Below are 26308 nucleotides of genomic sequence, written 5' to 3' on the forward strand. Positions count from 1 at the left end.
TAGTTCTGTCAGAACTATCCAAACTTGAAAAACTCAATGGAACCAATTTTTCTATATGGAAAAGAAAAATTGGATATATTCTCTTCCAAGATAGGGTGGACTATGTCCTAGATACAGAACCACCAGTTTTAGAGCCTAATGCCAATGATCAAGCCAAAAGACGACTTGACAAATGGTTAGAAGATGATAAAGTAGTTAGGACCTCTATGTTGAGTTTTATGGAAGATGATTGAATTAGAGTTTTTGAGAACCACACCACAGCACAAAGTATGATGGGCATGCTATCTGAAAAGTATGAGACCACTTCTGAGACCCATGTACAATTAGTATTAAAAAAATATAATTCTTCCATAATGAAGGAATCAGACTCAGTGATCGAGTATGTCAACAAAATGATAATGCTCGCAAAGGAATCTAGTCTTTAACCGCATGCAAGTGTCCATTGTCCTTAACAATCTCCCTATATCTTGGGAACCTGTTGTAATTAATTGAACCACTCTGCATAAGGGATAACTATGTTGAATCTTCCCATGTACCTTAGGATTGAAGCTGAGAGAAGAATGAGGAAAAAGTCAAATGTGTTCCACTTTGCCCAAAGTTCATCTTCTCAAATTCCCAATAAACCTTATAATAATCAGAATAATAATAGGTATAAGGGAAAGAGGAGAAATGTTAAAAATCAAAAGAGTAAGGTTGAAAAGACATGTTTTTATTGTAAAGAAATTGAACACATCAAGTTTAATTGTCCCAAGTTGAAAAACAAAAATAAGAACAAGAATAACAACAATGCTTGAAGTAATAATAATAATCAAAATAAAATAAAAGACTTGATCTGCGTAGTCTTAGAATCAATAGTTGTCGACCATGACTTGAAGAATTGGTGGATCGACTCAAGCTCCATTTGACATATCTCGAGGACTAATGATGGATTCATGGAGTTGAAGGAGATCGCAAGCAGTAACCAGCGGATTTAAATATGGAATGACACCTACTGCAATGTACTTGGTATTGATACTTTTAAGCTATGTTTACCAGGAGAACTGAATCTCCTATTGACTGATACTTTGTATGCGCCCAATATAAGGCGCAACTTGATTTATGTTCCTAGGCTAGACAACAAGGGTTATAAAATAAGGTTAAGGTCTGGTCGGGTCACCATTGGGAAGCATTCTAGAGCATTGGTGTGTGTTACTAAAGTTGACAATTTGTACCGATTGAATAGTAATGAAAATTCAACTCTTTCTATTTATTTTAATACCTCTTTTGATGCTTTTGTATGGGTAGATGATTCATATTTATGGCACTTAAGATTATGACATCTAAATAAAGATAAAACTATTTAGTATTATTCAAAAAGGCTTGCTCTACAATTTAGGAGAAATTGTATTTAAAACATGCGAGCCATATATTTCTGGTAAATTAACTACGAAACATTTCTTTAAAGGGAAAAGGCCAAGTGAACTACTTAGTATTATTCACTCTGATATATGTGGCCCATTAAATATAAAAACACAAAGGTATGAAATATTTCATAACATTTATCAATGATTATTCACATTATGGATACGTATCCCTAATTAGTAGAAAGTCAGATGCATTAGAAACATTTAAAGAATATAAAGCTCAAGTAGAAAATTAGCTAGGTAGACATATTAAAATTATTTAAATAGATAAGGGAGTTGAATATTTCTTCACATTATTTATTGAATTTTGTAAGGAGCATGGTATAATTAACCAAACAACCAGGTCATATACACCATAACAAAATAGTGTAGCTGAAAGAAGAAATAGAACTCTAATGGACATGTTTAAGTCTATAATGAGCCATTCAAATTTAACACCTTATTTTTTGGGTGATGCTCTCAACATTGTAATGTATATATTATTAATCGTGTTCTAAGTAAATCTATAGAGTTGACCCCATATGAATTATAGACAGGTAGGAAACTTGACCTTACTATATTGAAAGTTTGATGTTCTTGGGCACATGTGCTTATACCACTACAAAATAGAGATAAACTATAAAGTAAAACTATAAAATATTCTCTTATAGGTTACTCAAAAAATTCCAAGGGCTATAGATTCTATAACCATGATATTAGATCATTATTAGAGATTCGTGATGCTCATTTCCTAGAAGATATAGATGAATAACATACTTTAAGTAAGCTTATTAACTTATATGAAATTGATTATGATAAGGGTCTCGAAGACCCTATTTCTCAAACTTCCTCAACATTTGGTGAGAATAATTCAAATGAACCTAATATACCAGATAGGCCTAAAAGAATTAGAGCCCCACCTACGACTTTAAAAGAATTTTATGTGTTTATGAATGAAGATAATTATTCTTCAATGAACAAGGATTCAATAGATAAACCTCAAAGTTATAATGAAACTATTAGCTCATATGACTCAGCTGAGTGGACTTAAGCCATGGATGATGAACTTCATTATATTAAAAGAAGGCAAGTTTAGGAGTTGGTTGAACCTCCCTAAAGATAGAAAAACCATTGGTTATAAATGGGTCCTAAAGAAAAAGCTTAATGTAAATGAATCTATTTATAAATATAAAGCTAGATTGGTAACTAGAGGATTTACCCAAAGGGAGGGTATATATTATGTAGAGACTTATTCTCCGGTAGTAAAATTTTCATATATTAGGATCAGCCTAGCATTAGTTGCATGTTATGATTTAGAATTATTTCAGATGAATGTTAAAACAACTTTCTTGAATAGAAAATTAAAAAAAAACATATATATGAAACAACCACAAGGATATGTAATGAAAGGCCAAGAAGATAAAGTATACAAACTTAAGAAATATTTATATAGTTTAAAACAGTCTTCTAAATAGTGGTATTTTACTTTTCATAATACAATCACTGAAATTGGTTATGTAGCCAATAGGTTAGACCATTGTGTATATGTCTGGAATAGTGTGAGCAATTTTGTTGTATTATCACTATATGCAGATGACATTTTGATAGCCGGTAACAGTGTTTTAAAAAACGTCGAGTCGAACCGGACGACTCGAAAATTGCAAAAAATGGATCGTATCGGCTAAAAAATCGGAAATCGTCCGATTCTAGAGAGAACAGGACGATTCTGTACAGTGACTCGCCGATTCACTGTATGGAATCGGCAAGTCCCGTAGGGAATTTTTTTTTTTTTTTTTCTGTAATCCGTGATAGATTTTTTTGTAATACTTGATCGATTTTTTTGTAATCCATGATCGAATGGTTTTTGTTTTTTTGTAATTCATGATCGAATTTTTTGTTTTTTTGTAACCCATGATAGAATTTTTTGTAATCCATGATCGAATTTTTTCTAATTCATGATCGAAATGTTTGTTTTTTTTTCTTGTAATCCATGATCGAATTTTTTGTTTTTTTTTTTTTTTTTGTAACCCATGATAGAATTTTTTGTAATCCATGATAGAATGTTTTATAATACATGATCGAAATGTTTGATTTTTTTTTTTTATAGAGTTTTTTGTAATCCATGATTGAATTTTTTGTAATCCATGATCGGATTGTTTTTTTCTCTTTTTGTAATCCACGATTGAATTTTTTGTTTTTTTTTGTAATCCATGATCGAATTTTATGTAATCCATGATCGAATTTTATGTAATCCATGATCGAATTTTATGTAATCCATGATCGAATTTTATGTAATCCATGATCGAATTTTATGTAATCCATGATCGAATTTTTTGTAATCCATGATTGAATTTTTTGAAAATTTGTGATTTTTTTTTTTTAATCCATGATCGGATTTTTTTTTGTAATCCATGATAGAATTTTTGGAAAATTTGTGATTTTTTTTTTTTTATCCATGATCAAATTTTTTTTTCTAATCCATGATAGAATTTTTTGAAAATTTGTGATTTTTTTTTTTAATCCATGATCGATTTTTTTGAAAATTTGTTATTTTTTTTTTAATCCATATTATTCAAAGAGAAAATGAGAGAGATGATGATTCTGAGGCCACCCTATCCCAGCCATTATTATTCACATATCGAGTCCCAACATCAACAGTGTAGGGATGAGCACGACAGTGCAAGTGAGCATGAAGGATGGACAATCTTCGGGATTTTAGATTGGTAACACAACAAAACACTAACACTCAGGGATTTGAGAATAGTCAGACGCCTGCTAATATCGATGATTTGTTTTTAGATCGAATCAATGAATTGTTAAACGAATTCAATCAATGGCACCAGCGTGACCAAGAAGAACAATAACGTCGTCTATCATTTTATTTTTAGATCATATGTTACTAATTTTATGCTTTATTGTAGTCCATGTATGTTGATATACTTATTCCATGATAATTATATGTTTATCCTTTTGTGTGATGTAAATTAAATGCTGAATGGCGGTTCAGGCAGGGAAAGAACATATCAATATTCGCATATTCATTCAAAAACATGAAAATTCTTAATGGAGTACCCTCATTTCTTATTGAATTCCTAAAAAAAAATATTTATAATGAATTTTAATAATTTTTTCGGATTTTTTTTAAGCTTTATTCTGACCGATTCACCCGATTCCCGATCCGGATCGCCGATTCGCCGATCCGGATCAATTTTTTGGAAGCCCGATCCGGGTCACCGATCCGTTTTTTAAACCATTGGCCGGTAATGATATTGGTATGATTAACCATACCAAATCGTGGCTAAGTTCCCATTTTGAGATGAAATATATGGGAGAAGCCGCATATGTACTAGGCATTAAGATATCAAGAGATAGAAGTTCAAAACTTCTATGTTTATCTCAAGAAAATTATTTTAGAAGTATTTTAAAGAGATTTAAGATGAAAAATTACAAGCCCATTGATACACTCGTTGTAAAGGCTTGAAATTATCAAAGAAAATGTACCCATTAAATGATAATGACATAGCTGAAATGGAAAGAATTCCATATACTCAAGCTGTAGGATGTATAAATCATGTCATGTTATGTATAATAACTGATTTGAGTCATGCATATAGTCTTGTGAGTAGATTTAAGAGTAATCTTGGGATGACTCATTGGCAAGCCATATGAAAGATACTCATATATATTTAGAAAACTAAAAATTACAAGTTGTGCTTCCAAGTTGATAATTTAGACGTTACTGGGTACTCTGATGTAGAGCTTGCAAGAGACCAAGATGATAGAAAATCAGCCTCAGGTTTTATATTCCTCATTGGAGGTGGATGTGTTTCTTGGTCTAACAAGAAACAAGGTTGTATAGCTCGGTATACTATGGAAGCCGAGTATACTGCTAGTAGAATTGCTACAACGCATGCCGTCAGGATTAAATGCTTCATAAATGATTTGAAGCTGGATATAGCTAACAGATTTGTTATATTTTTTTGTGGTAATCAAGCTATTATCTCATCAATTAGAAATAGAGCCTATAGTTCTAAGGGTAAACACATTAAAATTGATTATCATTACACTTTATGATATTATTGGAAAGAATAAAATAACAGTAAGTTATTTTTCATCTATATATATGATTGCAGACCCTTTAAGAAAGGGATTAAGTGCATAAATATTATCAAAGCATTTGATTTGATGGGATTTAGGAATATTTAAGTCAGGAACTCCCAAATGAGATATTTTTCTTTGATGTCTTGGTCATAAGAGGAAAATCCGCATTAACGTGAAAAACCCAATGACATGACTTTGAATATTTTTTGTGTCATGAGATGCATAACCCTACTAGCGTGAAAAACTTCATAACAAGTATATGCTCATAAATTTTAAACTCACAAAGTGGTAGAGACTTTATAATATTCAATGTATCTAGCCCTCATAGCCAAATGGGAGATGTTGGTACGTCTGGGTTGCCATGGGGCCTCAAATGTGCCATATTTCTCTCTCTTTATCTTAATAATATATTTTAATATTTATTACCAAAAAGGCTTCTTAGAGAGAGAATATGCCTTTATCCAATGGGTAGAAGATAACTACCCACTCCCCAAGAAAAGAAGGCCACCTTCTTAAAGATTCCAAGAAGAAAACCGAACGTTGAAGATCGACCTCCTCCCATCCCTTTATAACTAGGATTTCATGGCTATGAAGAGTATACAGAGAAAGCTTGAGTTTTGAATTATTCTCGTAAAACCATGATCTCTGCGATTCACAATTTTACGACATTGCTTTTGATTCCTGGAATTTTGCGGGTTCATCTCTTCTCCTCAAAAGTTCAGCATCTCTCACACCTCTCTCAACCACATTCTCTCACGCCTCTTAATTAGTATCTCTATATATCATGTAATCTCCACCTTGTCTACAAAAATATATTTACTTAACTTTTAATTGATTGTATTTCTCTGTAATTTTGGCTTTCCTTGTTACTATCTCTACACACATCTCTCTTCCCCCTCTCTCACTTTCCTTTCTTAAACATGTCAATTTCCTAAAAAGGGGTTTTCTACCTCCCTCCCTAAAAATGGAGAATGAAGATGGAAGCCAATCTATCTCATTGATTTTGTTTCCATATCTCTCTTTCTCTCAATTTCCTCTTTATGTGTTCTCTCTCTCAATCAATATCCTCTCCTAGTCTTTCTATCTTCCCTCAAAATATGTCTCTCTCTCCCCTATAGATGGGGAATGTGACCTATTAATAAATTAAATATCTTATAATCTCTAGGGTGTTAGGATCCCTTCTTATTCTGGCCTACATAATAAGTCGACCATCTTATAATCTTTAAAGTATTAGGGTATTTTCTTATTCTTATGACATGTGCGTACCCTATACATTATTCTGACCTATATAATAAATCAACTATCTTATAATCTCTAAAGCATTAGGGTTCTTTCTTATTCTTGTAGCATGTGTTAATCCCTATACATTCTTAATATAAATATAAGTTCTCCACCAGTTCCTTTCGAAAATAGTGGTCAATTCCATAGAGAAGCAGCAATATTTGTTTGGAATTCCATTGCTTTAATCACGATCTATATGGTTCTCAACAAAAACAAAGATAAAGTCCCTAAGTAAGAAAAAAAAGAAAGAAATAATACTGAGAAACAATAAATAATACATACTAACTTTTAAATATTTAAGAATAAATACATAAGAAATTTTAGATATCTAAGAATAAACCCATATAGCCCTTCAGATAGTGGGTATGTGTGTCTCATGCATTATCTCTCATGGGGACATACCTAAACACAAACACTCGCATGCAAGAATAAAGGCATTCAGACATACACGTCCATGCAAGCTGCCCTGGCGGGATCAAACGTATCTCGAGCTGCTTTTTCCTTTATTGCAGGTATCAATCTCAATTGCAAACTACTGCTTTTACTCAATCCATTGTAAATGGGAAAATCCCTTTATAAGATAACCTATCCCAACCTAGGTTTTTTTTTTCTTGGCTAACGGTGCGTATTATACACGTGCATGATCCTACCCATAGACACCAATGCTATCAGTCGAGGGCATCGTGGACATTATACATACAAATATATGTATGCATACATGCATAAACATGTGCAATATGCATACATGCTCATATTGCATTGATACATGCATCCATATGTGTGTGTAGCATGTATAAACCATGGCCACCATTCCGAAAAGTATTTCTATTTGAAGATTCGCTCCTATAAGTACGCTTTAGTGTCCTGGTGCGTGCTATTGATGACTCTAAATCATGGGAAAATGGTTTCTCAACAAGGACCCTTGTCTAGCAAATGATGCTTATTGGCTAGCACATCTATTGATATATTGGGTTGAATCGATAAACAAGACAAACGGTTTGAAAGCCTCAAAGACTGGGAATGAAGTCAATATCATAATTAGCGAGTCTCCGTTTAAGGAGATTTTTTGAAATCCGTTTAGATTTCCGAATTTTTCAAAAAATATTTAAAAAAATCACATTTTTTCAATGGAGCCGATATTTTTTTTTAAAAAAAAAACAACTACCTTGTAGCTTTATTTCTTCATTAATGTCTTATTATTGATTTTTGGTTTTAAGATACGTACATTAATATTGGGAGTAAATTAAAAAATTATTCAACAATGCAAACAATACAAGCAATATATTCCCCAATAAAAATCAAAACAATCTTATATCTCAAAATAATAGGAAGAATTAGAGGAAGAGCAATCCAATGAAAAGAAAAATTTTCCTTCTTTATACCCATGGTGTCCTTGTAAAGAGCAAGAAATATATTCAATAATAGTAAATATTTATATTCTTAGGAATTTAGTGCGATATTCGAATTTTCTTAAGCATTTTGTTATGTTTTTTATTCAAGGAAAATTTTGATTAATTTCATATTTTATTTTTATTTTTTATTTCATTGGTGTATAAAACATAGCATTTTGGATAGACCACTATTTTACATATTTGGGTCTTTGTGTTTTCTTTTAATTAACCCCAATCCTATATTGGGGACATTTTTTATTTTCTTTGAAAGGTAATCCTATACCTTGGATCACAATTCTTGTTATTTTCTAATTATTTCTTGTGTTTAGTATTTGTTGTTGTTTCATTTTATGCTCCCAATAAGATATGTTCGTTGTTGTAACAACAACGTAAGCATTGTTTTTAGATTTATTGACAGTTTCAACAAAAAAATTGCCAAGTATTACTCTAATGACAATAGTAAGGCTATAAAATTATTGTTTAATAGTTTTAATATATCTATATAATAGTTGCAAATCATAATCTTATATCGTGTCATCTTTATGTATCCAATTTTTTCAAAACGCTTTTTGGAACTAAATCCGAATTATTCATGAATCTATAACTTACCGTATTTTTTGGCTATCCATATTTTTAACCCGATTTTTTCCTCCAACTTTTTAAAATAAAACCAATTTATTACTGATATTTTAGTGGACGGATATTTTATTATTTCCCAACTTGCTATCTATCATCAATAGAGAAAGAAACCAATTAGAGTTGAGACAAACTCAAGCTGAGTCATATTTATATAGAACATGAAAGTGTCCTAATCAAATATAAATAAGAAGCTAACTACAGGTTCAACACCCAAGAGCACTCTCGGTGCGATAAATACATGACTGCATTTGTGATTTACTCAACCAAAAATTAGAAAGAAATAAAAGAATGGATTTCTTTCCGTGAAGACTCAAATAAATTATGGAGGGAGGTTACCCAAAAAAGGCACTTTATGTAGTAGTTTGACATGGGTTATATGAATCCAATATTCAAAAAAGCACCTCTGGTTCTACCCGAACACCAAGATTTTTATTGCCCACCATACGAGGTATTTGTGCGCATAGATTCCTAAAAAAATTCCAGGAAAGTGTGAGATCAAAAAAATAGATATGAAAAAATAAAAAAAATAAAATAAAATGGTTGACTTGCACCCACAAATTTTAAAAAAGTGATAAAAAAAAAAAATCTTATTTCTCAAATTAAAATACGGAAACAATCTCTCTCCCCTAAAATCTTATTTTGGGAGATTCTCTTTTGCTCTACCCTTCACGCACAAATTTTAAGAAGGGTAGTATAAAAAAACTGCTCCTATTTTTAAAAAATCCCTCTCTTCTCTTCCTAGAATCTTGTTTTAGGAGATTCTCTTTTTTAAGAAAGGGTGGGATAGAAAAAATTCTCATATTTCTTGAAGCTTTCATGAAAATTTCTCATATCTCTTTAAATATTTCTCTCTCTCTCTCTTTCTTGTGGCTGTTCTCTTTTTCTTATTAAAATAGTGAAACAATCTTGTGCATACTCTCTCTTTGGCATTAAAATATTGAAACAATTTCTCTCTCTCTCTCATTAAGATACAGAAACATTGTGGACTTATGGAAACAACATTGAGATCTCTCTCTTGAGTGTATTCATATTCTCTCTCTCTCAAATTAAGATATTGAAACAATGTGGAGATATATAGAAACAGTGTTAAGATCTCTCTCTTATTCATACTCATGTACTCTCTCTCTCTCACTCTTCCGCTATAATGAAAAATGTGTCCTATAATTTCTAGTAGAATTAGGCCTCTTTTTATTTTTACAATATGTGTCTACCTTTTAACTCTGGCTTAATAATATAGTAGATATATCCAATTTGGAAATCCACAAATTAATGATGTATATCATCATGTTGAAAATAATATACGTGGGATTAGTCGGTCCCATCAAACATGTCATCTGTTCAATTGCACATTCGACTCTCCCTTCATGGTGGTAACAAGCTATAGCCGATCTTAGCCCAAGGCAAGACATGTTCGAGCTTAGGTTGCAGTTTGCATGTGAAGATGAGTTGGTGTTTGATTAGAGCTTAAATTACGTCGACCTTGGCCTGATTATAGGGGCCAAGGGTCATATGTTTAAGTACAGGGATTGTATACATAAAACTATTAATCTTTGCGATAGGAGGTTACTACGAATGCTAGTCATCCAGTGTCAAATCAAACAGGTTAAAGTATGTCGTCAAAGTTAAAATGTTTTCTTTGAACTTTAAGATTGATCAATTATACACTCTCAGCCATTCTATTTCAAATCTAACAGTCAAAAGTCACTGTAACTTCTTTGTACAAAAAATTTTCCTAACCCATAAACAAGGCAAATAAAACTATAAACAAATTAATAATGAAAGCAAAAACAACCCAAAAGTTATTAGTCAATTCATAAATAAGCTAAGCATAAGTCAAACTTCAACGTCACAGATTTTGTTTTGGGATTGTATACCATAAGACTATTTAGCTTTAGTATAAAGAGGTCACAATCATTTTTAGCCATTGAATGTGAAATCCAATATACTGACAGGTGTCACAACATTCGAAAAAATTAATTTTGGACTTTGTGCCCAATTAATAACATACCTTCAATCACCCGATTTCACATCCAACGATCAATAATAACTGCGACCTTCTTGTATATAAAATAAATGGTCTCATTATATAAATTTCCTTTTACTTTTAAGAATTTATAAGTATAAATGTCATATTAACATATCTCATTTATTATTTTTTAGGTTTAAGGTTCTATTTATCTTTTATGGTTGTATAGATTTCAATGGTAGAATGGGAAGTTTATTTTAAGCATTAATGATAGGAATTACTATGGTTGTGTTGGTTAAGATATCTTAAAATTTTAAAAGATAGGGATTCTTACTTTAAAGAAATTTAAATTAGGGAGAATTACGTAAGAGAGAGAGAGAGCAATGTGGGAGATAGAGAGAGAGAGTTTTCCTTTGTAGTTTTTTTTAGTTTTTTTGTAGTTTTCTTAAGTATTATGGTCAACAACGCAGGCATTGCAGCTATCTATTGAAACAATGCTTTTCTTTTTCATCCAAATTTCACAACAGACAGAAGGGGGCCCGAGACACAGGCCTGCAACTGCCAAGAAGTCTTTCCAAGCAGAACCCCCGGGCAGCACAGTACGTGTATATTTTTATTAGTTTTATTTAAATTGAATTTAAAGAGTGTCTCCCTTTTATGCAACTAGGCTATTTGAGAATAAATAAAGTAGTTTGATTTTTTGAAAAGATATTTGGAGTGGACTCCTTGCAAACCAGAAAGAGTGTATATTCTTTCAACCTTTTAATTTATTTTTTATTTTTAATTATTTATTTTTTCCTGCATCAGTTGGTTTCAGAACAAAGAAGATCCAACCATCACAATGCTTTCACAAATCCATTTTATGGAACGTATCAAATTCGAGTGACTAGATCAAGCATCAATTGGTTTCAGAACAAAGAAGATCCAACCATCACAATGCTTTCACAAATCCATTTTATGGAACGTATCAAATTCGAGTGACTAGATCAAGAATTTGAGAAAAAAAAAAAAAAATCAAACAAGATCTGATAAAAGGCCTTGGCAAAATATTGCAAGGACTGCAAAATCAGCTTAGTACATTACAACAAAAGGAAGAAGAATGTTGAAAGATAGATTTCAATGCAAAAGATGTTGACGACAACACAAACATGCAAGAAATTTTGAAAATAATTTATGAGAAAGAAGTCATGCTCCTTGCAGTATGTGAAATCCAACCTTGTGAGCTTGAAAGAGAATTCAGGATTCAGTTTGGTAATTCAAAATTCCTCTACATCACCAACTTTTTATAATGCCTCTAAAACATTTGAGTTTAACAAACTCGAGATCGAGCTTTTTCCAATCTAGTGAAAATAATGCAATATTTTTTTTATTTTTTTATTTTTTATTATTTTATTTTTATTTTACTTTTATTAGATTTTTAAGTCTAGGTTTAGGTTTCTTTTTATCTTTTATTGTTGTTGAGATTTCAGACGTAGAATGAGAAATTTGTTTAAAAATCTAATGATAAGGATGAGCATGATTGGGTTGTTTAGCATACCTTAGAATTTAAAAAGATTCATGGTTTATGGGAACTTCTATTAGGGAGAGATTTGTGTGACATTGAGAAATAGAGAATAAGATTTATGGAAATTTTAAAAGATTCCTGGTTTATGGGTTTATGAGATTTTTTTATAAGTTTTTTTTAAATTGCATTTATAAAAAGTAGTGCATTCCTCTTATAGAATAAGGTTATTTGAAAATAAAGAAAGTGTTATGATCTTGTAAAAATATCTTTGGAATGAATTTGTATGCAGACCCAAAGAAAGTATATTCTCTCAACCATTTATTTTTATTTCTATTTTTTTATAAATTTATTTTTTCCGCACATCACAAGCCAAGCCGAGCAAGCTTGTCAGCTAGCTTAGCTTGTCCACATCACTAAACCAATGAATTGAAGAGTGGTAAACCTTATGGTCATGCTTTACTTAGAACATATGGATCAAATTGTATCCTTATATCAAATGGATTAAATATAATTTTGTGCATAGGTAATGATGTATATAAAAATCTACAGTGTTTGATGTAGAGGTGATTTTCCCTCATTATCCCTCCTTCTAAGAGGATGCGAAGGGATGTGAGGGAAAAGCACCTTTAAATGAAACATCTCAGATTTTACATATATAAAATAAATTTAATGAAAGGTGTTGGATGAGAATTTGCAGCGTATGGGTTTTGGGGATATGTGGAGGAAGTGGATCAATGAGTGTTTGTCATCAGACCACTTTTCTATACTGATGAATGGGAATCCAAAGGGTTTCTTTAATACATCAAAGGATATTAGGCAAGGAGATCCTCTATCTCCTTTCTTATTTACTCTTGCGGGGGAAGCTTTCAGTCTTATGTTAAAAAATGTGGAGGCCAGGTAATGGTTTTTTAGGTTTTCAAGTCTCCTTGGAGGTCCCAATTATTTTTCAATTTTAATATGTTGATGATATAATTATTTTATGTGGTGCGCATTCTGATCAAGTACTACATATCAACAGATTTTTTAGATGTTGTGAATTGGCTCTGGGCTTAAAAGTTAACTTTGGCAAAACTTCAATTATTGGGGTTCGTTGTGATGCATCTTTGGCTAATCAAATGGTTGGGATTATGAATTGTAGAGTGGAATCCTTTTCAATTATATATTTAGGTATGTCAATTTCAGATTCAAGATTACCAAATGAGGTGTTGGACCCAATTGTGAAGAGAGATAATGGGAAGATAGATTTATAGAAGGTAAATAATTTATCTCTGGGTGGAAGAATCACGCTTATTAGATCTTCTCTCTAATCTTCCCATACATCAAATGTCAGCCCTCAGATATTATCAAAAAAATCGAACAATTAATGCAGAACTTTCTATGCGGAACAGTTGGTGAAAAAAAGAAAAATATCATTTAGTGAGCTGGGCGAGGGGTACACTAAAAAGGGAGGGTGGTTTGGGCATTTGAAAGCTAGATTATGAACCATGTCTTAATTGCTAGTGGTGATCTTTAAATCAAGAGGATTATCTCTAGAAGCAGATATTGATTGCCAAATATGGAGGGAGGCCGTTCAATCAGTTTATTGCCAGGGGGAAGAAGTAGGTTGAGACAATCTCATGCTTGGACGTCGATCATCTCTGTGTGATCTTTTATGATGAGACATATTAGATGGTCTGTGGGTACAGGTGAGGATGTCCTTTTCTAGCATAAAAAATGGATCTCTGAGGTGGTGCTGACATTTTCCTGACTTGATTTATTTCAAAGATGCTCAAATCCGATGGCTAAGGTGAGGGAAATAGGTGAGTTGAATGGTGTTTCTGTCTGTTGAAATATTATTTGTCAACATAACTAGGTTCTTGCTTTGGTGTATAACCAACTATCTGAGTTGCTTAAGTTGGTAGCTAATGTGCATATTTCAAATGCGGCAAGAGATGAGGCAATATAGGAACTTGGACCTGATGCTATGTTCTCGAAAAAATCAGCTTATTCCTTGCCTTTTCATGATCACATTAGATGGAATCAACCAGAACTTAAGGACATTTGGAGATGGAGTATACCTCTTAAAGTGCAAGCATTCATATGGGTAATGATTCAGGGTAAGGCTCCTACAATTTGATAATCTAAGAAAGAAGAAGAAGGTTCTAGTCATTGTTTGTCTTTTTTGTAAAAATGGTGAAGAAAATTGTGCACGTATTTTCTTCTTGTGTCCCCTCTCTTATCACACATCGCAATGGGTGATGCAAAAAATTGGGGTGATGATAGTTATGCAGGGCCTTCGTCCAATTTATTGCAGCATCTTAAACCAGCAAGATTTTTAAAAGTAGGGTACGATTTTGGATATTTTCAGATGAGCTATTATATGGGAGCTATGGTTAGAAAGGAGCAGAAGAACGTTTGATGGTTTGTCGGAGAGATTGAAGAGATAAAAAATAAAATTTTGCATACCATCTGGAGTTGGTTCAGTGTGGAAGGCCACAGGATTTCGAAGATTGATATTTTGCTTTATTTGGAAAATCCTATTTCTTTTCACTATCAAAAGATTAGACCAAAATCTAGATGGATGCCACCTATAGAAGGATGTTTGAAGCTTAATTTTGCTGGTTCAAATCCAAGGAATGCGAGAGTGGGTGGAGTATGCAAAGATAGTTTGGGGTCAATTTTATTTTGTTATGGTGAACCGTATGGAGTTGTGTCGGTAAATCATGTTGAATTGGCTGCTCTATTGCAAGGAATCTTGATTTGGAAAGAAAGAGATTTGGGGAATAATTTGATTATTGAAGGAGAATCCCTTCATATTATCAATTGGCATTCTTATGTTTCAGAACCTCCTTGGCAACTTAGATCCATGTGGTTACAAGTGAGGGAATCATTTTCTTCGGTGGTAGTTACTTTTCATCATATATATAGGGAGGCAAATGAGATTGCAGATGGGTTGGCGAAGAAAGGGGTAATCTAAAATCATTAGTAATTTCGTCTGTTTTATTTTGATTGATGTATTATTTCCTTTCCATTATCAATAAAAAGCAAGTGCTCTTGTAAAATAGTATATATATATATATATATATATATATATATATAGGAAAAATCTCCCAACGCCTATAGGCGAAAATGAGCAGTGATTTTGTCTACCCTCATTACCATCTAAATTTCATCGCACGGTTACAGTTGTCTGATAGTGTTTCATATTTCATTTTTTTTTCTACAAATTCAAATTACTAGAAATTTGGAGCGTGCGTACATCTTCGTGAAACGCACTTAATAAAAATATGAAACAAATAATTCGTAAAATATAAATTGACTAAAATAGCCCAAAATTTTACAGGTGTATTTTAATCAATTTATATTATGAATTATTTTTTTCATATTTTTATTAAGTGTGTCTCACAAAGATGTATACATGACCCAAATATCAACTCATTCCAATTAGTAAAATAAAAATAAAAATTGAAATACTACCGGACAACTGTGACCGTGCGATGAAATTTGGATGCTAATGAGGGTAGGCAAAATCACTGTTCCCTTTTGCCTATAGTTTTTTGTAGTATCTTCCATATATATATATATATATATATATATATATATATATATATATATGGGTGCAGTTGGCATATGATGCATCCGTAGCTGTAGAGGTAAGGTGCACCTTCAAATTTTATCATGGTATATAGTTTTGAAGTAAAATGTTCTTAAGATTATCTCAAAATCTATTTTTTTATCTAATTATAAAATTTTAAATTTAAAAAATGGTTAAAATCAATTAGATCTATAAACATATGAAAATCTTGAAAATGGACGGTGTAGATAATATGTTGTAAAATGCACTATTTTTTAGACTTAAATTTTTTTTATTTTTCATAGTCATATATCTCGATGTCGAGATGATCAATCAAAGGGTTTTTCAACATTAAAACTACCTTTTTTGTGATGGATTTTTGAGGGGCATCCATAGTTCTACATTATAAGGTTACATCCTTTATTTATATATATATATATATATATATATATATATATATATATATATATATATATATATATATATATGGGTGCAGTTGGCATACAGGTGCATCCGTAACTGTAGAGGGTAAGGTGCACCTTCAAATTTTATCATGGTATATAATTTTGATGTAAAATGTTCTTAGAATTATCTCAAAATCTATTTTTATATCTAATTATAAAATTTTAAATTTTAAAAATGGTTAAAATCAAGTAGATCTATAAACTTATGAAAATCTTGAAAATGGACGGTGTAGATAATATGTTGCAAAATGCACTATTTTGTAGACTTAAAATTTTTTTATTTTTCATAGTCATACATCTCGATGTTGAGATGATCAATCAAAGGGTTTTTCAACATTAAAACTACCTTTTTTTGATGGATTTGTGAGGGCATCCGTAGTTCTATATTATAAGGTTGCACCCTTTATATATATATATATATATATATATATATATATATATATATATATATATATATATATATATATATATATATATATATATATGACAAACACTACGAACCGCCTATAGGCAAAAATGAACAGTGATTTCGGCTACCCCCATCACCGTCCAAAGTTCATCGTTCGATCATGATTGTTCGGTAGTGTTTCATTTTTTTCATTTTTTTCTATAAATCGGAATGATCTGAAATTTAGAGCGTGAACTCATCAAAAATAGGGGAATCTTTGCAAATTATAAAAAAAAATATATTACATGAAAACAATTGACCAAAATACCCCGAAAAGTTTAAAAGGTATTTTTGCCAATTTATTTACGGATAATTTTTTTTATATTTTTATTAGATGCATCTCAGTAAAATGTACATACCCTCCAAATTTCAAATTATTCCGATTCGTAGAAAAACAATGAAAAATAAAACACTACCAGACAATCGTGACCGCGCGATGAAATTTGGACGATGATGAGGGTAGGAATAATCACTATTTATTTTCGCCTATAGGTGCTGGAAAGACTTTATATATATATATATATATATGGAAAATGTTGAGATTAGCCCACTAGCTCATATGAACATATGTGTTCATATGAGCTAGTGGACTAATCTCAGCATAATGCTGAAAAGGAACGAGGAGTTCCTAGACTGGTTATCAATTATAAACCATTAAATAAAGTATTACAATGATACGATATCTTATTCCTAATAAAAAATATTTACTAGACCTAGTAGCTAATTCTTACATATTCTCCAACTTTGATATGAAGTCAAGATATTGGCAAATTCAAATTAAAGAAGAAGATAAATATAAAACAGCATTCAATGTTCCATTTGGTCAATATGAATGGAATGTTATGCCATTCGGATTAAAAAATGCTCCATCAGAATTCCAGAAAATAATGTACGAAGTTTTTACTGCTTACTATCAATTTATGATTGTTTATATTGATGATGTCCTTATCTTTTCAGAATCTATAGATGAACATGTAAAGCATGTTAATACCTTTATTCATGCAGTACAGTATGCTGGATTAGTTGTATCTGCAAAAAAGATTACTTTATTCAAAACTACTATTAGATTTTTAGGACACAATATCCATCAAGGCACAATTATCCCTATAAATAGATCAATACAATTTGCTGATAAATTTTCAGATCAAATGGTAGACAAAAAAGAACTCCAAAGGTTCTTAGGATGTCTTAATTATGTTATTGATTTTTATCAAGACTTTGCTATTGATGTCAAACATCTACATGATGGATTAAAAAAGAATCCTCCACCTTGGACGAATATTCATACCAAAGCAGTACAATTAATTAAACAGAAAGTCAAAACTCTCTCTTACCTTTCTCTTCCTGACCCTACTGCTTTCAAAATCATTGAATGTGATGCTTCAGAGTTGGGTTTAGGAGGAATCCTAAAACAACAAGTGGATGGTCATGAACAACTTCTCAAGTATACTTCTACGGCCTGGAATTCCACCTAACAAAATTATTCTACGGTCAAAAAGGAATTACTTGCCATTGTACATTGTGTCACCAAATTTCAAAGCGATATTCTCAATCAACATTTTCTCATTCACACTGATTGCAAAGCAGCTAAGGATATTCTGCAAAAAGATGTTCAAAATCTTGTTTCCAAACAAATTTTTGCTCGCTGGCAGGCGATTCTTTCTGCCTCTGATTTTAAGATTGAACACCTTCACGGTTCTACCAATTCCCTACTTGATTTTTTGACCGGTGAATTTTTGCAGGGGGGCCACATTGACGCCAACGACGAAGAAACACCTCTTTCACTTGCACTACAGCTCTTTGCAGCCAATAATAATAATACTTTGTCTAATCTCCCTACTATCATGGGTACTCGTAGCAATGAGAAACGCCCTCTTGAAATAATACCAGCTTTGAGTGAGAATCCACCCTTGGCCACTCTCTCACCTTCTATTTCACCCATTCACCAAATAACCTACCCAGAGGCTAATACATCCATTCCGTCTTTTACTCCTGCTCAATCAAGGTCATTTCAAAGGCCTAGTATTCCTCGCCCTTCATTCATAGAAAGAGCTTTTCTCATGGATATCACAATTGAAGATCACCATACCTATATGGACCCAACCAAACTCGCTCCTTTATACCTCATAAACCATCTCAATCCCACAAATGGAGTCAAAACCCGTGAATCTTATGAGGCTATACTAATGGAAACAGGATCCATTTCTGTAGTCCATTATTATCAGCAGAATACAAGAGTAATTGCATATTCAAAAATGCAAATCAAAAAATTGTTATCTTATGAAGAGTGGGGTTGCAATCCCACTCAAGGAAAAAAACTAAACAATCCCGATTTTTCTTATAAGTATTATAAATACGCTGAATACATAGAAGCATGGCACAAAGTATTTTCATACCAAAACCCCAATAATTCTCATCCATGGTCTCGCTTTGGTATCAGTGCCGCACAGTGAACCAACAGTAGAAACTAAGTTACAGTGTTACTGAAGAAACCTAGCTAAATTTACATCTAAGAAAGTTGGTCTGAGAATTAAGGCAAGAGACGAGAGAAGTCTAGGCAAAGTACCCGTCAAGGCCAAGATGAGCAGTTTAGGGAAATACGCTGGACCCTTGGTCGTCCAGGTTGTCATCATCCGCACCTACAGATAGCAAATTTAATTAGGAATCTTAAAGGTAACACAGTAACCCAACCTCAAACCTTAAGAGTCAAAAATAAGGAAGAGATAGTAATAAATGATGTTGAAAAACATATACAAAATTGGAATATTCCCAAAGTACCTATCAAAGATATTTATCAAAAGGGAACATTCAAATTCAAACTTGGATATGCTATTAAAATAGTAGAAGAAAGTCTATCAGTAACACAACATCAAGAAGACTTTCAACTATTATCCAGAAAAATGATAGAAAAACATAAAGAAAACAATTATAAGTATTTACTCATTGGATTAATACAAATAGTCATAAAACCTTTAACTCGTTTAGCATTAAACAATTCAGTGCTCGTATGCCTAAGAGATACGCGGGCACTATTAGTTTTCGGATTCAATCTTAGGTATGGTTGAATCCAGCCTTGATAGTAGACCCATTTACTTTAACTGCTTTCCAAATTTTTCTGTTTCATTAACCGACCCTAATATATTGGATATAATAACAATAAATCTTAAGACCCATGGATTCAATATGACTCCTGGATTTCAAAATCTAGCTATAATATATCTCATCTATTACAAAGTTATGAATATTCTTTGTTCGAATATTATGCAAACAGATAAGAATGATCAAACTATTTTATTTCAAACCAATATAGAAAAATCTAACACTATTATTCCAAAAACTATTACTTGGTCAGATATTATTCTACCTCAAACATAGTCAATCCAAAATGAAAACCAACCAAAAGAAATACCAAGGAATAATATTCCCAACCAAATAATAGAACATCAGGATGGAAATATTGAAATAAAATTTCAAAATACTAAACCAATAATACAGGATGATTTAGAAATCAATAAGAAAAGGATTAAAAAGCCATTAGTGCCAGCAAGAAAATCTTGTCATTTAACTCCAGAAGTTATCATCCTTCCTCCGCCATCAAAACCTACAGGATCTTCAGACTTACAAATCCAAGGAGTAAAAAGAACAGCTGATCATGTAGTAATACCTACTTATAAATCTGAACCCGACATCGCTGATTTCCAAATACTCACCCTGCAAGTCGAAGAATAAATAAACATAGAAGAATACCTAGCATATAAATTACAAAGAAAATCGAAAAAAGTAGATATTGAATATATAAAACAAGATTATTTAGCCCCAGAAAACCCAGGTATTCGAGAATGGTATCTTAAAATATTTCAACCTAGATTAGTAGAATTATTTCATAAAAAATACAATAAATTCCTGAAAAAAGACAGAGAAACACAAGGATTCTTTATCTGGTTACAAAAAATTTGTGCACAATATAACATTCAAATTCCTCAGTTTAATATTCAAACAATAGAAGAGGAAATTTATATAAGTACAGATAGAACTACTACTTCTAGTACGCATCCACCTGAGAAAAGTATTATCCTAAAAGGTGTAAAAACTCCACCAGTTAAAGGCGAACAACCACAATCCTTATATGAAATCATTGCAACACCTTATAAGGTTTTACCCAAGGACATGGGAAAAAAGCATGAATAAATCCCTCATATTGTTGAACAAAATAATTATACCAACCTATACATGCAATCCTTAGGAAAACAAGTTGAACGAATAGAAAGACTGGTCACTCCTCAACCTAAGAGAGTAACTCCTCCTATTCCTAAAGCTGTTTTGTTTAAACCCCCTCCAGAACTTAATAAACCTAAATTTCATTTAGGCGAGGATAACAAAACACTCATGGATCAATTAATATCTAAATTAGCTCATTAGATATCAAAGGAATCCCCTCTCCAAAACTAAGTATTCCCATCCCAATACCTAGTATTGCTGAACCTCTATCTAATATTCCCGAATCATCGGATAAAGGAAAAGTAAAGATTCCTGAGCATGAGACTCTAATGCTCCAAGAAGAGGAACCAATCATAGATGATACTCAACAAAATAGAGAATTAACCTTTATGGACACGGCCACCAATGATCTAAACAGAATAGCATATGGTAAAACATGGAAACCAATTACAGCTTTACCATATTATAAAAGACCCACACCTGTTGATGTTCAATTGGAAGAAGATGCCATACAACAGGCAGTATCATATTCAGGCAGATCAATTGTCAATTGGGCTATAGATGGTTTATCAGATTTAAAAATATTAGATGTCATGAGACATATGACTATGTTTGCCTCAGCTAATAAAATGGCTGGCAATCCTGATCAAGAGGTTGCCGAAGCAATAGTAAATGGATTTACTGGCTGGTTTAAAGGCTGGTGGGATTTCTATGTTGATGATGAAACAAAAAATAGAATTCTTACCAACACTAGACAATGGATAGCTACAAATGAACAAAATCAAGAAATAATCTATACAGAAAGTGATGCAGTAAACACTTTAATTTATACTATCACTCTACACTTTGTAGGTAGTACAGCTTTATTAGCAGCAAGATCAGAAGATTTGCTGTCAAACCTAAGATGTCCTACCATATCTCATTATAAGTGGTATAAAGACGTATTCTTTTCAAAATTATTAATAAGAGAAGATTGCCAATTGGACCATTGGAAAGAAAAATTTATAGCTGGTCTTCCTTACTTATTTGCATAAAAGGTCAAAAAAAGACTTAAAAAGAAACATAATGGAGTTATCATATATTCTGCATACACACTTGAAGAATTATCAGCAGAAATATGTGCTGAAGGATTAGCATTATGTACTGACCTAAAGCTTAAACGTCAACTTGATAAACAACAAATTACTAAGCGCAAAGAGCTTGGTGATTTTTGTGAACAATTCGGTTATCATATAGATAGAAAAAATAAACCTGAAAAACTATATAAGAAAAAGAAAAAATATAAGAAAGAAAAATATAGAATGGATAAAGTACATAAAAAGTATAAGAAGTATAAACAACAGAACTTGATAAAAAAGTTTTCTCCTAATATTAAAAATAAAAAAAAAATACCAGTATGTTATAAATGTGGAAAACTTGGTCACTATAAACACCAATGTAAATTAAAAAAGAATATAGATGCATTACAAATAGATGAGTCATTAAAATCAAAACTGTATCAATAAAAAACTTGTACCAACAAAATATTTTGATAAAACAACTCAAATCTTAAATATTGCAGTTAGCAGTAGACTTTTTATAAACTATAAATTATCTAATGCTTCTGTTTGTAATAATCACCAGTGTATCTAAACATCATTTGTCATGGTAAAAGGATTAAGCCAAGCAGTTATCCTCGGAGTCCCATTCCTTATATTATTATATCCATTATCCATAGACCATACAAGAATAACATCTATTTATCAAGATGTCCCCATACACTTTGAATTTATTCACAAACCAAAACTCAAAGAAATAAATAGTGTAAAAAGCCAATTACAAAACAAAGAAAAATTTCTCTGTACTTTAAAACAAGAAATTAAATATAAACATGTGGAAGAACAATTACAAAATCCGTTGATATTGCAAAAGATCCAACAACTGCAATAACAAATAGAAACTTTTATCTGCAGTGAACATCCCAATGCCTTTTGGGAAAGGAAAAAATATAGTATCAGTCTCCCATATGAACCTAGATTTGATGAAAGACAAATTCCTATGAAAGCAAGACAATTTCAAATGAATACTACTCCACTAGAAATGTGTAGAAAAGAAATTGCTGAACTTCAAACTAAAAAGCTTATCAGACCAAGCTCATCACCATGGAGTTGTGCAGCTTTCTATGTCAACAAAAATGCTGAAAAGGAACGAAGAATTCCTAGACTGGTTATCAATTATAAACTATTAAATAAAGTATTACAATGGATACGATATCCTATTCCTAATAAAAAAGATTTACTAGACTGAGTAGATAATGCTTGCATATTCTCCAAATTTGATATGAAGTCAGGATATTGGCAAATTCAAATTAAAGAAGAAGATAAATATAAAACAGCATTCAATGTTCCATTTGGTCAATATGAATGGAATGTTATGCCATTCGGATTAAAAAATACTCCATCAGAATTCCAGAAAATAATGAATGAAGTTTTTAATGCTTACTATCAATTTATGATTGTTTATATTGATGATGTCCTTGTCTTTTCAGAATCTATAGATGAACATGTAAAACATGTTAATACCTTTATTCATGCAGTACAGTATGCTGGATTAGTTGTATCTACAAAAAATATTACTTTATTCAAAACTTCTATTAGATTTTTAAGACACAATATCCATCAAGGCACAATTATCCCTATAGATAGATCAATACAATTTGCTGATAAATTTTCAGATCAAATTGTAGACAAAAAAGAACTCCAATGGTTCTTAAGATGTCTTAATTATGTTATTGATTTTTATCAAGACCTTGCTATTGTTGCCAAACCTCTACATGATAGATTAAAAAAGAATCCTCCACCTTGGACAAATATTCATACCAAAGCAGTACAATTAATTAAATAGAAAGTCAAAACTCTCCCTTGCCTTTCTCTTCCTCACCCTACTGCTTTCAAAATCATTGAATGTGATGCTTCAGAGTTGGGTTTAGGAGGAATCCTAAAACAACAAGTGGATGGTCATGAACAACTACTCAAATATACTTCTAAGGCTTGGAATTCCACTCAACAAAACTATTCTACGGTCAAAAAGGAATTACTTACCATTATACATTGTGTCACAAAATTTCAAAGCGATATTCTCAATCAACATTTTCTCATTCGCACTGATTGCAACGCGGCTAAGGATATTTTGCAAAAAGATGTTCAAAATATTGTTTCCAAACAAAATTTTACTCGCTGGCAGGCGATTCTTTCTGCCTTTGATTTTACGATTGAACACCTTCACGGTTCTACTGACCTAATTTTTTGACCCGTGAATTTTTGTAAGGGGGCCACACTGACGTCAACGACGAAGAAACACCTCTTTCACTTGCACTACAACTCTTTGCAACCAATAATAATAATACTTTATCTAATCTCCCTACTATCATGGGCACTCGTAGCAATGAGAAACGCCCTCTTGAAATAATACCAGCTTTAAGTGAGAATCCACCCTTGGCCACTCTCTCACCTTCTATTTCACCCATTCACCAAATAACCTACCCAGAGGCTAATACATCCACTCCGGCTTTTACTCCAGCTCAATCAAGGCCATTTCAAAGGCCTACTATTTCTCGCTCTTCATTCATAGAAAGAGCTTTTCTCACGGATATCACAATTGAAGATCACCATACCTATATGGACCCAACCAAACTCGCTCCTCTATACCTCATAAACCATCTCAATCCCATAAATGGAGTCAAAACCCGTGAATATTATGAGGCTATACTAATAGAAACATGATCCATTTCTGTAGTCCATTATTATCAACAGAATACAAGAGTAATTGCATACTCAAAATTGCAAATCAAAAAATTGTTATCTTATGAAGAGTGAGGTTGCAATCCCACTCAAGGAAAAAAACTAAACAATCCCGATTTTTCTTATAAGTATTATAAATATGCTGAATACATGGAACCATGGCACAAAGTATTTTCATACCAAAAGCCCAATACTTCGCATAGTTGGTACATCCAATTCAGGATGCCTATTTTTGAAAGATTCCCGGGTGGGTTTAAAAATTGGTTTTTTATATGGGGTTCTACCACTGATATTTTATCTCATGCTTTTCAAAAAGCCCAGGAGCAGTTTGCTATATTTAATAAGATTGATATTAATACAGATCCACACTTATACTTTGTCACCTTATACCAACTCCCATGGATCATGAAATGAGAATACTCTATCTTTGCAAATAATACAGCCGACCATACTTATATTCCATGTTTAGGCAAAACCATCTCTGTTAAATAGTGTGACATTTTCAATATGGACCCCACGACAATAGTACCCAAAAAGATACCTCCAGAAAAACCCATATATAATCCAAATCCAACCGAATATAATACTGCCAATACCTCATTTGATTTTCCTACCTATCTCCGAAACATGCTCCAAGCCAATCCCAATGCTACCAAAGAATTTCTCGAACAACAAATGAGAGAAATATTTACAGAAGCTGGACGTAAACCAGTATCATCAGAAGAAACAGTGCAATCCTCTCCAATGCGTGCAAATAAATATTTTTCATTAGAAGAAACAGATCCAGAAGAAGAAGAAGATGATGATCCTGACGAATGCAGCCAAAGACCCTGAAACCATACAAGATACTGTGACCACCAAAGCATACGACATAAAAGCTACTTTAGCCACTCACATAAACCGACAAGAATTCCATGTTGCCACCGACATATGAAGACAAAAAGTGACTGTTTCAGGATGCTGTTTTGTCTTTTTCCTTCGGACACCGATGGAAGAATCTTTTCTTTTTCTCTTTTGGTTTTTGTCTATTCACTTTAAGTCTCTTCTCTCTCCCCTTTATGTCCAATCAAGGTCATTCCTCTCCTTTGCCTTCGTCGCTAAGGTTCCTCCCTTTAGCTATATAAGACAGCTCCCTGCCTTCAAAACCTCAGGTCACCTGGAGTTTTCTACCTCCCTTCTCTCTCTCTTGCCCTGATCATCTCCTACTCTGCTCATTCTCTGTTCATACTCATACTCCGCTCATCTCTCTCTGAGAATCTTTCTCTGAATCACTACTGCTCCATTGCTTTACAGCCGCTATCTTGATCTCACAGTTTGAAACCCTCTCATGCTTTCCAGGTCTTTTCCTATTTTCTCACTACATCAAGATCAGGTTCTATCTTCTCTTTTTCTCTTATACTTTTCTTATACTGTAAGCATGTGTGACTGCAATTTTCATTCATTCCCTTCATACTGTCCTCAGCATTGGAAACTCTTTTCCAGTTACTGTATTTGTAAATTGTAAGTGTGTATTTGAAGTTTCTTTTGTCTGTAACATACAATATTATGCTTTGTATAATGTTATGATGGTTTGCTAAAATAA

At 32.3% G+C, this 26308-nt stretch overlaps 1 protein-coding gene across 4 annotated transcripts in view; it reads right to left on the minus strand.

Annotated features, from left to right (window-relative positions):
- Nucleotides 1–17725: 17725 nt before the first annotated feature.
- LOC18422490 (zinc finger (CCCH-type) family protein / RNA recognition motif (RRM)-containing protein) overlaps nucleotides 17726–26308 on the minus strand; it is a 78182-nt gene continuing 69599 nt past the window's right edge. For 3 of the 4 annotated variants that reach the window (XM_088862474.1, XM_088862470.1, XM_088862476.1), the window contains exon 8: nucleotides 19049–19368. The gene's annotated coding sequence lies outside the window, so the exon portion shown is untranslated. Of the gene's footprint in view, nucleotides 17759–19048; nucleotides 19369–26308 lie in introns of those variants that run through there. The other variant, XR_016052448.1, reaches the window with a different exon arrangement.

Source organism: Amborella trichopoda, chromosome 3, assembly GCF_054954075.1.
Source record: "Amborella trichopoda isolate Santa Cruz 75 chromosome 3, AtrichopodaSantaCruz75HAP2 v2.0, whole genome shotgun sequence".
Taxonomy (NCBI): domain Eukaryota; kingdom Viridiplantae; phylum Streptophyta; class Magnoliopsida; order Amborellales; family Amborellaceae; genus Amborella; species Amborella trichopoda.